The sequence below is a fragment of the Saimiri boliviensis genome, chromosome 2, assembly GCF_048565385.1.
Source record: "Saimiri boliviensis isolate mSaiBol1 chromosome 2, mSaiBol1.pri, whole genome shotgun sequence".
NCBI lineage: Eukaryota > Metazoa > Chordata > Mammalia > Primates > Cebidae > Saimiri > Saimiri boliviensis.
This window is the reverse complement of record NC_133450.1, coordinates 151,059,239-151,072,775: the sequence shown is the minus strand read 5'-3', so window position 1 is coordinate 151,072,775 and position 13,537 is coordinate 151,059,239.

Sequence of the window (13,537 nt, the reverse complement as noted above, 5' to 3'; positions counted from 1 at the left end):
GATTTTGTTTCTCAGTTTTTCCATCACCTGTGTAGCCAATCTGGCATTAAATTTCCTCTGTTTTAAACTAACAGTAGCTTCTATTTGGAGCTTGGCTGATATTTATGTGCAATTATTATCTAAAGTATAGAAATAATATAGCCACTAATTCATATCCATACCTGTTTTATACATAAAAAGGCAAGCCTCATCTCAGGATTTTAATAAACCTTCCAAACAATCAGAATATGGCAAACCTACCTTTCTTTTCTTACAGCCAAGAAAAAAATGTCATGAACCTGGTGTCTTATTAAATAAAGTTGGTATCATGAACTTAGTGTCTCATAGAAGCAATGTTGGTTTCACTTTGGTCAGAAAAATCTTCAAATAACTACCAGAGAGAATCAATATTTCTAAGATCATTATAGCATCTCAGGCTCTTAGATATAAAATGAAGCAAACATTAATTATTTATGTACTGTCACAGTTATGTATGGTCATTAACAATAGCTGACATTCCACTAGGTCTTTTCTGGATTCCAAACAGCTCTCAAATGGAAAAATTATTATATCACATCTCAATGCCAACCCAAATTCCTCTTTTTTTAGACTAGTAGTTTATTTTTATTTATTTATTTATTTTTATTTATTTATTTTGAGGCAGAGTCTCTCATTGTCGTCCAGGCTGGAGTAGTACAATGGAACAATCTCAATCTCAGCTCATTGCAACCTCTGCCTCCTGAGTTCAAGTGATTTCCCTGCCTCAGCCTCCTGAGTAGCTGGGACTACAGGCATGTGCCACCACACCAGGCTAATTTTTGTATTTTTAATAGAGATGGGGTTTCACCACGTTGGCCAGGATGGTCTCAATGTCCTGACCTAGTGATCCACCCACCTCTGCGTCCCACAGTACTGGGATTGCAGGCATGGGCTATGGTGCCCAGCCTCATGAGATCATTTTCACCTCTTTTGTGATCATCGAAGAGATTAAAATGATTTGATTTTGAATCATTCTCAAAGGTAAATATTAACATTCTCAGTTCATTTGGCCATATGTCACCCCGACCAGCTTCCAGAGAGGCCAGGGTACATCCTACCCACTCTTCACAAGTACTCTGAAACAAAAAGATGGTGAATTTTAACATATAAGTAGCATCACAGAGATTTAAGGTATCACTCAAATACAAGTGGTTTCCAAGTACAGAGCTCCAAGATAGTTTCTTTAAGGAGAAGTCATATACTGGAAATAAATAAATGTAACTCAAGGGTTATGTATAATATCTTTGTTTATCACAAAACTTTTTACTAGTGGCAAAAGTTATGATTGCTTTTACACGGCTCATGCCATCATTATGTATTGTATATGCAATAAAGAAAATCGAGGCTGGACACAGTGGCTCATGCCTGTAATTCCAGCCCTTTGGGAGGACAAGGCAGGCGGATCACATGAAGTCAGGAGTTTGAGACCAGCCTAACCAACATGGTGAAACCCCATCTTTATTAAAAATATAAAAAAATTAGCCTAGTGTGGTGGCATGTGCCTGTAATCCCAGCTACTCAGAAGGCTGAGGCAGGAGAATCTCTTGAACCTGGGAGGCAGAGGTTGCAGTGAGCTGAGATTGTGCCACTGCACTCTAGCCTGGGCGACAGAGTGAGACTTCAACCCAAATAAATAAATAAATAAATAAATAAATAAATAAAATTGAGACCATATTGAATTTGGAGCACAATTCTTGTTAATATATCATAGTTAAAAGTTATAAATTTTAATAATGCTAATTTTAAAATATTTAATGGTCACCTGAGCTTCTCCAATACTTTGAAGGCAAAAGGAAAATGACCTGTGTTTAAATGAATGTAAGGCAATTGTGCTTATGAAGTAAAGCAAGAGCTAAGGGTATTTAAAAGCAATCACCACTCTGCCCCAGCCAAGTTGTTAGGCCAGCAAGGTAGAAGAGGTTAGAATTGCTATATGTGGACTCTTTTTATCAGTCTCAGGAGTAACGGTCCAAGTTCAACAGGAAGCAAGAGTAAGGAAATGAAAAAGTCTCACCTCTAAAATTTATATCACCCCGAGTTGGAAATAATACTGTGGATTTCCAGACCACATGGCCACATACCGTAAGAACAAGATCTTGGGAGTCAGACCAACTGGGTTTCTAATCTGCATTGTATCAGGTTTTTTGGTCTCTTTTTCAGCAATTTCTCTGAGCCACAGATTTTTAGCCATAAAATGGTGATACCGTATTTCCAAGAAAATTTCCAAGACTAAATTAAATAATTCATACACAATGTTTAATTCTGGTTCCTAAAAGCCATTGTTTGTCTGACAAATAAGTTTATTTTCCACAGAAATCCAAAACAAAAAATGAAACAGCATATGTTATTTTTATATTACTCAATATTTTGATATCATACTTCTCATCTCCATTAATATTGATAATTAACAGTTAGTTTTAAAGTATAAGAGCTTTAGTAATTTTGCCATTTTACCTCTTTGGATTTAAAATGAGTCCACTTGTTTACTTCCTGTTTGAAATAAAGAACTTGGTGTGCATCCCACTGATCAATATCTTTACGGATGTAATAACCACATCACACCAGGTACATAAATAGTCTCACAGTTAGCATGATACAGGTCATTCATATACAATAAGAAAAAATCAAATTAAATTCATAGTTTAGTGTGAGAAAAATAAAACCTTGGAATACCAATTCATTGTGCCAAAAAGAAAATAATTAAGCTGAAAGCTGAGTCATGCAAGAAACTGCCTTTCCCTTGGTTCCTAAGCAGATAGCTCCAGACAAAAGGTTAAGTATCTCCACAGATAGCCACTCTATGTTCATCTTGTCTTATGTGAAGTGCCAATTTACTGAGCACAAGACAAACACATCATTGACTATTCCCCTACTCCTTCTCTCTTGCAATGTGTGGATTCAATAACGTGACCATACCCTCCCTCTTTTCTGCCTAACCTGCTTTTCTCCTTTAAATACTGAAGCCCTCAAAATCATCTTTGGAGAGAAACAGTCCACAGACTTCTAAGTTGATTGAGACCTGTCTCAGGTACTTTTTAGTTTCTATGTTACTGTCATTTAAAAATAGATTATATTGTATTTCATCAAAGTATTACTTCTCATGTGATACTTCTGTAAAGAAGAAAATATGGGCCTGGGAAAGCAGTTCCTTTTTTCTCTGGTCATAAACTGGATTTGTAGATAAAACACCTGCATCTTTCACACTTTAAGACATACAATCAGCTATGGCGGGGGGTGGGTGGAGATACAGTGATCAAAAATCTTCTCCCCACTCGACCCACGGCCCCAAATAAAACAAGTCTAAAACTGGATAAAAAAATATTCAAAACAATTACTTTGGGGCTCTGGCAATCAGTCAAAGATAGACAACAAATTGGGAAGCAGTTATTTATTGAAATCTGCTTAACTTCGGGTAACAACAGCAGCATTCCATGATCTTTTTGTCTAGGGCTGCTTCCATAACACCTCCCAACCACCTCCTCCATCCCCACCCACTTTATTCATGAAATTGTTTTACAAGAGCTGAGTTAGCCATGAAAACCAGCAGCTTTCTTCCAAAGGAAGAAGACTTGATCTGGGGCAGGAGGTGAAAAGCCACACCCAGTAAAAGGTTGCCAGTAAACGAATCAAACTCAGCAGAAAACAAATTGAGCAAATCCTGAAGTTAAGCAAATGGTAAACCAGCCAGACAGTTCACAGGAATACCTCCGGAAATGAGAGAGATTTAGAAGACAAGCAAGCTACATATCCCCATATGACTGGTAACCTATGCACACGAGGGAAATTTAAAGTGGCCTGGTGGAAAGTGAAAGATAAAGCAAAAGAATTACCTGAACTTTGGATATGCTCCCAAGCCCACTAACTGATCTACCAGCAGTAGATGGGAGATTATGGGTGTGATGTTTTTGAATGCAACTTCAGCTATTGATTGTCAACTAAGGTATACAGACACAGCAACAACCATTATAAAGCCAGACAAGAAATAAAAATAAGAGTTTGCAAACTGAATGGAAACATTTGTGACCATATACTGCAGGAGAATTTCTGCAGATCAAGTTCAAGAAAGTTACAAAATATAAAATAAAGCCCTCAAAGGGAAAAATGAAAATTCAGACCTACTACAATATACCATATAAAACGTCAAGTTTTCAACAAGAAATTACAGGACATGGGAACTAAAAGAAACATTTGACTCATACCCAAGGAGGGGTCAGGAGAGAACAGGAAAAAAGAAATACTAACTTTGAGTCCACATGTTGGAGTTAGCTGACTAGAATTTCAAAGCAGCTACTAACAGAATGCTATTTGCTGCTTTCTCATATAGAAAAACTATTTGAAAAAAAAAGAAGTAAAAATTTCCTAAATTTATTTAAAACAACATTAATCTAGCAATTCAAGAAACTCAACAAACACCAATTATTATAAACACAGAGATCCACACCTAGACATCTCACAGTTAAAAACCTGAAAGTCAAAGACAAATGTCAAAATCTCAAAAACAGTAAGAGAAACATGATTCATCACATACAAGGGACAGCAATACAATTAACGGCTGACTTCATGTCAGAAACAATAAAATCCACAGAACAATAGAATGACATAACCAAACACTAAAAAATAAATTGTCAACCAAGGAATCTATATTTAACAAAACTCTCCTTCAAAAATAAACAGGAAATAAAGATATTCCAAAATAAATTAAGAAGGAAAAAACATTACTAGTAGACCTGCCTTATAAGAAATACTAAAGAAAATCCTTCATGCTGATAACAGAGTTAACTCAGATACATAGAAAGAAATAAAGAGTACCAGAGTTGGTAAATATGCATGTAGGAATAAAAGGCCATATAAATATACATTTTTTGTTTCCTTTCTTGACTTATTTTAAAAATGTAAGATTATATAAAGCAGTAATTGTAACACTGGAAAATAAGAGGTTTATATATGTCATATAATACATATGACAATAATAATACAAAGGAGTAGGGAGAAAAAGGAGCTATGAAGGAATAAAGTTACTCTCTTGTACCTGAATTAAGCCAGTATTAATCTGAGTAGATTGTGATAAATTAAAAGTTCCTTCTGCCTGGCAGCCATGCCAGTGTGACCCCAGATCCAGCTCTGTGAACCAGGGGTGGACAACTGTGTTAGACGTGACCCCCATATTGTCTGTCACTTAAAGTTTAACACAGAAAAAAGAAGATCTGGCCCATTTAGACCCTCTTTCAGGTATTCGAGTTGGGAAAGAGAAATGTGATCAACTGCAGAAGTTGAAGAGGAGAATAAATGAGGGTGAATAGAAACTAGACAATTGCAGCTCCAAAAACACATGTTCAAATCCTAGCCAATTGGCATCATTCAGGCCCAAATTATGGACAAGATAATGTTATGGTATGTGAAGGTGACAAAATCCTGAGTAAGCAGAGCAAGCCAATTGGAGAAAAGTGGAGAAGGAGGAAAATGGAATGGGAATGCTGTGAGAAGCAAGCGTGAGATACCAGGTGGTGTGGGTTGAATGGTGTACATCAAAAACACACGTTCAAATCCTAGCCCCCAGTATCTCTGAACGTGGCCTTATTTGGAAATAGGGTCTTCAAAGATGTAATCAAGTTAAGATGAGATCGTACTGGATTACAATGGGTCCTAATCCAATGACAGGTGTCCTTAAAGGAAGAGGTAAATGTAGACCCAGAGAAACAGAGAAGGCCATGCTAAGGCAGAGACAGATTGGAGCTACACTACCACAAGCCAAGGGACACCACGGATGGCTAGCAACCACTAGAAGCGAGAAGAAGCAAGGAAAGATACTTCCTGGAGCCTTCGGGGGAGCATGGCCCTGCAGACACTTTGACTTCAGACTTTTAAGTCTCCAGAACTGTGAGAAAATAAATTTCCATGTTTTTAAGCCACCAAGTTTGTGATACTTGGCTATAGCAACCCTAGGAAGCTAATATACCAGGTAATGCTTGAATGACAGACAAAACAGCTTCTATTCTTGAATCCAGCTCCCATGCAACCTGGCTGAGGCCACTTACCCTTAGAATCTCGAGAGAGTTCCCTGAATCCTAAAAATAGGCTTGTCACATGAATATAAGTGAGTCTCTGCTTCTTGCATCAAAAAGAACCAAAAGAGAACATGGGATGGCAACACAAGAAGAAATAAGCTTCTATTTCCAAGTCCAGCAATACCAGTGATCGTGCTTTCTACCATTTACAATTTATTCAAAATATAAAGTAGTTAAGGGGATAGAAATGGCCCAGAAAAGGTATAGAAAGAAAGAAATTTACTTCTAGCGAGAAAGTTGGCAGTCTCAAATACAGCCCAACTATATATCTTCACTGCTGAGGGAAAATCTATAAGAAACAGGACATTAAGACATCAACTAAGAAATGCTCTCTCTGTTTTTCATGCTTCTCTAGCAAATTCGTTACTGATAATAAACTGAAACCGGGTTTATGGTCTGCTAATGGATGACAATAATCCACTCCTGAGCAATGATAATGTAAATTTGTGAATTCACATCTATTAGGAACTGTTAATTATGTGTATAAATTTGTCTGGGCCACAGTGCCTAGATATTTGATCAAACATTATTCTGGGCATTTCTGTGAGGGTAATTTTGGATGAGATTTACATTTAAATCCATGGACTTTGAGTAAAATAGATTGTCCTCCATAATGTGAGTAAATCTCATCCAATTAGTTGAAGGCCTGAGAATAAAAGACTGACCTCGCCCAAGCAAGAGTGAATTCTGCCAGTGTAACAGCAATTCAGACTCAAAATGTAACACTGGCTATTCTCTAGATCTTTAGCCTACTGGGCCCTGCAAATTTTGGACTTGCTATCCTCCAAAGTTATGTAAGCCAATTCCTTAAAATTTCTTTCTCTCTATCATATAGATAGCTAGATACATACATACATACATACATACATATAATATATATGTAATATGTGTGCACATATATACACACATTATACAAATGTGTATATGTACACACATACACACACACACACACATCCTATTGATTTTGTTTTCCTGAAAAACTGTGATTAATATAGGCACCTTCTATGTGTAAGTCACTTTTACTTAAAAATTCACTAATTCATATTTTAACAAATATTAGCTAAGCATTTACTGGACACTCTTCTAGGAGTTGAAAATACAAGAAAGAAAAATTTAAGTTCAGAGAAGAAAAAAGAAAAGAAAAAAGTCCCTGACCTCAAGAAACATGATCTCACCAAAATCTCATAATTGCTCTGTTACTATCCTTACCACACATAACAACACTTAGCTTCAGAGAGCATAACTTGGCAGTCACTAAGGGCTCAAGCCAGGCTTTCAAACCAAGCACTGTAACTCCAAACCCTGGACTCTTTTAATTACTCTCCATTGCTTCCCTTAGATAAATAAATCCACAGACTGATTGCCAGATTTATTTCCAACTTTCTCTTAACTATTTCTGTGATTAAACTTTTAGAAAATTTGGTAACAAAACTCCCTCTGCTTGGCCTCATTTGTGGTGAATATGCTGGGGTAGAGAAGAAAGGTGAAATAATATAAAATTATACAAGATACCAATCTACTCTTGCTGAGTTCATCAGCCCCTAGAAAATTGTGAGTGATAAGGAGAATTCTCTTAGTCAATTTATATTGCTATAACAAAACACTATAGACTGGGTGACTTAGACAACAAACCTTTTTATTTCTCTCATCATTCTAGAGGCTGTGAGGCCCATGATCAAGATGCTGGCAGATTCAGTTATTGATGATCAACTCTTTCTGACTTGCAGACAGCAGCCCTTTCACTGTATCTTCACATGAGAGAGAGAGAAAGCATACTCTAGTGTCTCTTCCTCTTCTTATGAGGAAACTAAACCAACCACAAGGGCCCCACCCTCCAAACTTCATCTTAACCTACCAAAGACCCCATGTCCAAATGTCATCATGCTAGGGGTTACAGCTTCAACATGAATGTTCATAGGTTGAAAAAAACAAGTCCATAAGTACCCTCTACTGCTGTTTATTCAAAAAGAGAAAGACAAGCCTTACCAAGAACTATTACAAATTCACAATTAATTTACACCTTCCAGTATTGTTAATTCTTCCTATGCCACATTTAGTTATTGTCCCTTTATTGCCCTTGGCTTAATGTAGACATAACTATAAAAACCACGACCAGAGAATTTAACTAGATGTGAAGTGGGTTTATTTCTTTATTTCTCATTTTGTGCGATTTATCACAGAGATAAATATTTATGTTTAGTAAAAAATCAACTCACCTGATGGATTTTTAAAAACTCCACTTAATGGAAAGCTGTTCAAGCAAATACAAGAAACATTTCACCCTGGGTTTTATCCTGGTGGTATTCCAAGAAACTTTATCCCACAAATCTTATAAATGAAATTGCTAAGAGCATCTTAAGCCTCGAAGGAAGAGCTCAGAACCTTCTGAAATCCCTTTCTTCCATGAAACCTTTCCTGCACACAAATCTGCTGCTGTCTTGTACAGACATAATTAAAACATGCCAGAGGGTATAGTACACACGGACGTGTAGCATAAAATGGCTACGAACATATAAGACATGCCTTTTCCCACCAATTTTGTCTTCCAAACTTTTGTTAATTCATTCACTTCCTGTTTTTTTAAACATCTATTCCATTGTCTATCTCCTGATCATCTCCCACATAAATGAGCTCTGCCCTTGGACTATATACTCTAAAACGTCTATCAGAGCACCCACGAAAGACATTGTCTATCCACAGTCTATGCATTTTTCAAAGTCTAGCTCAAATCCTGCATCTTCACAGACTCTTCCTCTGACAAGTCATCCACAACCATTTATTTGAACACCTGTCTACAACTTCTGCCACTTTGTGACTCACTCCAGCTATTCAACATATTTCTTTCTGTGGTGGCTCACACCTATAATCCCAGCACTTTGGGAGGTCGAGATGAGCAGATCACTTGAGCTCACAGGTTTAGGACCAGTCTGGGCAACACGGTGAATCTCCGTCTCTACCAAAAAATACAAAAATTAGCCAGGCTTGGTGGTGCATGCCTGTGGTCCCAGCTACTTGGGAAGCTGAGGTGGGAGAATGACTGGAGCCTGGGAGGCAGAGGTTACAGTGAGCCTAGATCATGCCACCTCACTCCAGCCTGGGCAATAGAGTCAGGCCTCTTTTCTCATATATACATATGTGTGTGTGTGTGTGTGTGTACATATATACACGCACACATACACACATGTATTTTATATATATATATATATATTTTTTTTTTTTTGGAGGGAGTCACAGAATGGAAGACCAAGCTGAGTATGGCCATTGCATTTAGTAGAGCACATGAAATTTGCCATTTGAGAGAGCTTAGAGGAAAGGATGTATGTTAAGAGAAGGAAAATTGAGGACGTACATTTGGTTCAAGGCCATTGGGTTCTTGCTGAGGGAAGGATGATTTATGTTTGTGTCTAACTCTCAAAGTATTCACAGTACAGTTTTCAAGGTTCAGTTCCTGAGTCCTGGGGTGAGCAACTGGCCACCATAAACATTACATTAAAATGAAAGACTGTATCATCTATTTGATAAGAAACTTTAGAGATGGAACTGCTTTTCAGCAGAGGGTAAAAATGAAGCAAAAGACATTTTCAGCATACCGGTAACATGACATTCAGGATTCTCCCTTATAAACAGCAGAGGATAAGGCTGGCCATGGTAGCTCATTCCTATAACCCCAGAGACTCAGGAGACCAAGACAGGAGAATCACTTAAGACCAGGAATTTTATACCAGCCTAGGCAACATAATAAGACCCCATCTCTACAAAAAAAAAAATAGGAAAATTATAATAGCTGTGTGTGATGGTATGCACCTGTCATCCCAGCTACTTAGGAGACTGAGGTGGGAGGATCTTTTGAGTCCCAGAGGTCGAGGCTGCAGTGAGCTATGATTGTACCACACTGCACTCCAGCCTGGATGACAGAGCAAGGCCCTGTCTCTAAATAATAAAAATAATAATAATAATAATAGTAATAAATTAAATTAAATTTAAAAGAAATAATAGAGGATACACAACGAGACACTCCCAGACTCAGAGTATTGTCCACACCCAGAAGTCAGGCTAGCAGGAGTCTTCAGTGTTATGGCCTCAGACAATCTCAATGACCTGTCGCAAAAAATCTCAGGGTGTTAAGATAGAACTATAAAAGGAACCATATGTGAGAAATTCTTCAGTAGCCTAGAGGGTTAGGAAGAACTTCAGAAAAGCTGAAGCTTTTTAAATGACACAGCCCTTGAGGGAGAAAAATAAAGGAGCCACCATATGGGATATTTTTGTCTACCAATTCTGTTACCCTCTTAGACAGGTTGTGTGGCATACTTACTCCTTTTTATTTTTATTTAAACATATTTGGGAGTATTTTTTAATTACAAATTCTCTGAGGGTATTGCATAGTCGTCCTTCAGTATCCAGGGATTGGTTCCAGGATCCCCCTGGATGCAAAATCTGCAGATATTCAAGTCTCTGGTATAAAATATCATAGTATAAAATAACATAGTATTTTCATGTAACTTGCTCACATGTAACTTACCCCCATATACTTTCAATCATCTCCAGATTACTTAAAATACTTAACACAATGTAAGTCCTATATAAATAGTTGTTACACTGTATCAGTAATTTATTTATATTATTTTTATTGTTGTATTGTTTCTTTTATTTATTTTTTTTCTGAATGTTTTAGATCTGTGGCTGTTTGGTCTGCAGATGCACAACCTGTGGATACAAAGATCCGACCATACAGGCTTTTAGAATCTCCCATTCGACACAGTGCTGGCTGTCGAAAAATACATGCACAACCACTCATTATTGATTAAATTCAATTAAGAAATGCTTTTTCATTATGATAGTGAGAACATTGAGTTATTCTGCTTGTCTAGTTCAAATATAAGCTTTTACTGGTCTTAATTTTGCATATGTAGCATATATGAGCTTTGGAAGAAAATAAGCAAATGGTAGAAAATTAATAGAGCAGACAAAGCTAAGCAAAATTGCTTGGGCATCTTATGCAAAGGCTGTATTTTGGCTGATGTTCAACCTCATTTACTTTTTTTTTTCCTCTTATTCATCTGGGACTGAAATGTGTGTTCTCTCATTTCAAGAGTAAGAAACCAAGAGCAAACAGAGGGATTGTCTGAATCACAGAAAATATCTTTTCCAAAGAAGATTATATACATCACTTACAAGTTAGATTTGAAGTGAATAATGATAGGAAGGAATTAGGAATTACGTTACAAAAGGAAGAGAAAAGATGAATTAAATAATGTAGAGGAGAGCAGTTAAATATTGAATCTGTACTCTGACCAGTCTTATTCACATTTTATATTCCTGACTCTATAAATTGAAGATATTCCCACTTGACTAGGGAAGGGGTGTGAAAGATTAGACCACGATATTATAAAACAAAGGTGAGATGCCACAGAGGATATGATTTGCCTCATGAAAATGTATTGGATACTAGTTAGTTTGGAAGCTATGAGAGAAGCAAACAGCTAGGACTCTTCAAAGCAGAGCTGGTAAACTGTAGCCCATGGCTCAAATCCAGTCTGTCGCCTGATTTTGTTTAGCCCAAAAACCTAAGACTCATTCTTAAGATTTTTACATAGTTTAAAAAAAACAAAAGAGGAATAATATGTATGACACATGAAATTTTAAGAAATTTAAATTCCAGATTCTGTAAATACAATGTTATAGGAATATAGGCATACTTGTTTGTTTCTATGGGTGCTTTTGAACTATAATGGCAGACCTGAGCAGTTGTGCTAGAGATCGCAGGTGGTGCAAAGCCCTAACTATTCACTCTACCGTTCTTTACAGAAAGTTGAATGACTTTCACTTTAGAGAATTCAGTTGGATGGCAAGTTTGCTTGATTTTAATCTTCACAAGTTAATGAGGGCTTTATCAGTCAGGACTTTGTCAAATAAGAGTGGTTGCAGGAGGGTCTTATTCCAGTAAACCAATCTGCCTTGAGGAAAAGTCAGTCCTCCTAAAGACCATAGTGGTTATTTACAGTGATTTATCTTCATCCTACTCAGTGTAAAGAGCATGATTTCTTTCAATACCTCTTACCTACAACCGTGTTGTCGAAATTCTCCCTGTTCGTAATATAACTATGTCATTACTTTTCAAATACAACTGTAACATCTTTTTGGGATGCAGCAGACCTTCAGAACAAGAAATTCGATGTGGATGTAGTTCATAACATAACTTAGTAAAATGGCTGATGATATTGATAGTCTTTAACTCTTTGCCCACGTTTAAACTTCTGTATTTTCCTTCCAAGGTCCAAATAAATCCAAACATTTTACCACATTTAATATATCAACCTCAAACTATTTAAATCTGGCAGTATATAATTAAGAAAATCTTTCTACTACTCTTGCCTCTCAATATAATGTGGTTTTTATGTAGTATTCCTTCTTGCTTGAATCTTGCTTCTTATAGACTCCTTTTATTACCTATCAACTTTGATATTTCCCATGAGCATTTTTCTCCACCTCTAAAGCTCATATAACAGTAAACATTAAAGATAATTGTTGCTCTTGACACCACTTACTAATTCAGAGCAAATGCCCAGTAGTACTTGTTAAAATTCAAACTCCTTTGGAAGTTTTGTTTGGAAACCTGAATTCAGAATTCGTTATTAAATTTAAGACATTTAAATTTTTCTCTTGGGATGAGTGCTCTAATTTTGGGCCAAATATCCAGTCTTCCCACACTGGAATCTTAAATATTCAAATTATTAAGTTATAGAAACACAAAGCTATATATGGCTTTTATCAGTTATTTATTTAGCTCCAACTGAGAGAAATTTATCTTAATTTACCATGAGCTCTGCTCCTTAATATAAGGAATAAAACTAACTTCAATAGAGTTTGGTAAAGTACCTAGCATAAAATAAATATACTACATAGGTAGGTAGGCAGATAGATAGATAGATACAAGTTATTTTTTCAAACGATCAAAAGTAATTGCAATGAATAATTATGTAGTGCTGTTTTAACTTTCCAAAGCGTTTTCCCATTTTTTTACTTTACTGTCTCAGACATATCTTGATAGACAAAGACTATACCTTGCCTGACCTTTGACCCTTTGTCAAGCCCCAAAGAGTTATTTCATTAGGCACAGTTTTGTGAATATTAGGAGTTACAATTTCAGATGTTCATCTAAGGAGGTGGCTCAGATTTGTCTATTATCTAAGCAAGAAAAGGAATTGGACCTTCTAGAAAATGTCTGGGCTCACAGAGCTACCAAATGCCCCAAAGTAACAACTACTGTCCCAGAAAAGCTAAATAAACCTATTAATGTACTAATGCAATCAATGGCAAGTTAGCAAGTCATCTGAGATGAATAGTGCAAAACACAAGTCACCCAAAGAACCGCAAGGTACCCATGTAACCTCAGGATAACAATCATGAGACAGAATTGGAAAAAGAGATGGGATTACCTAGCCAGAATTCCA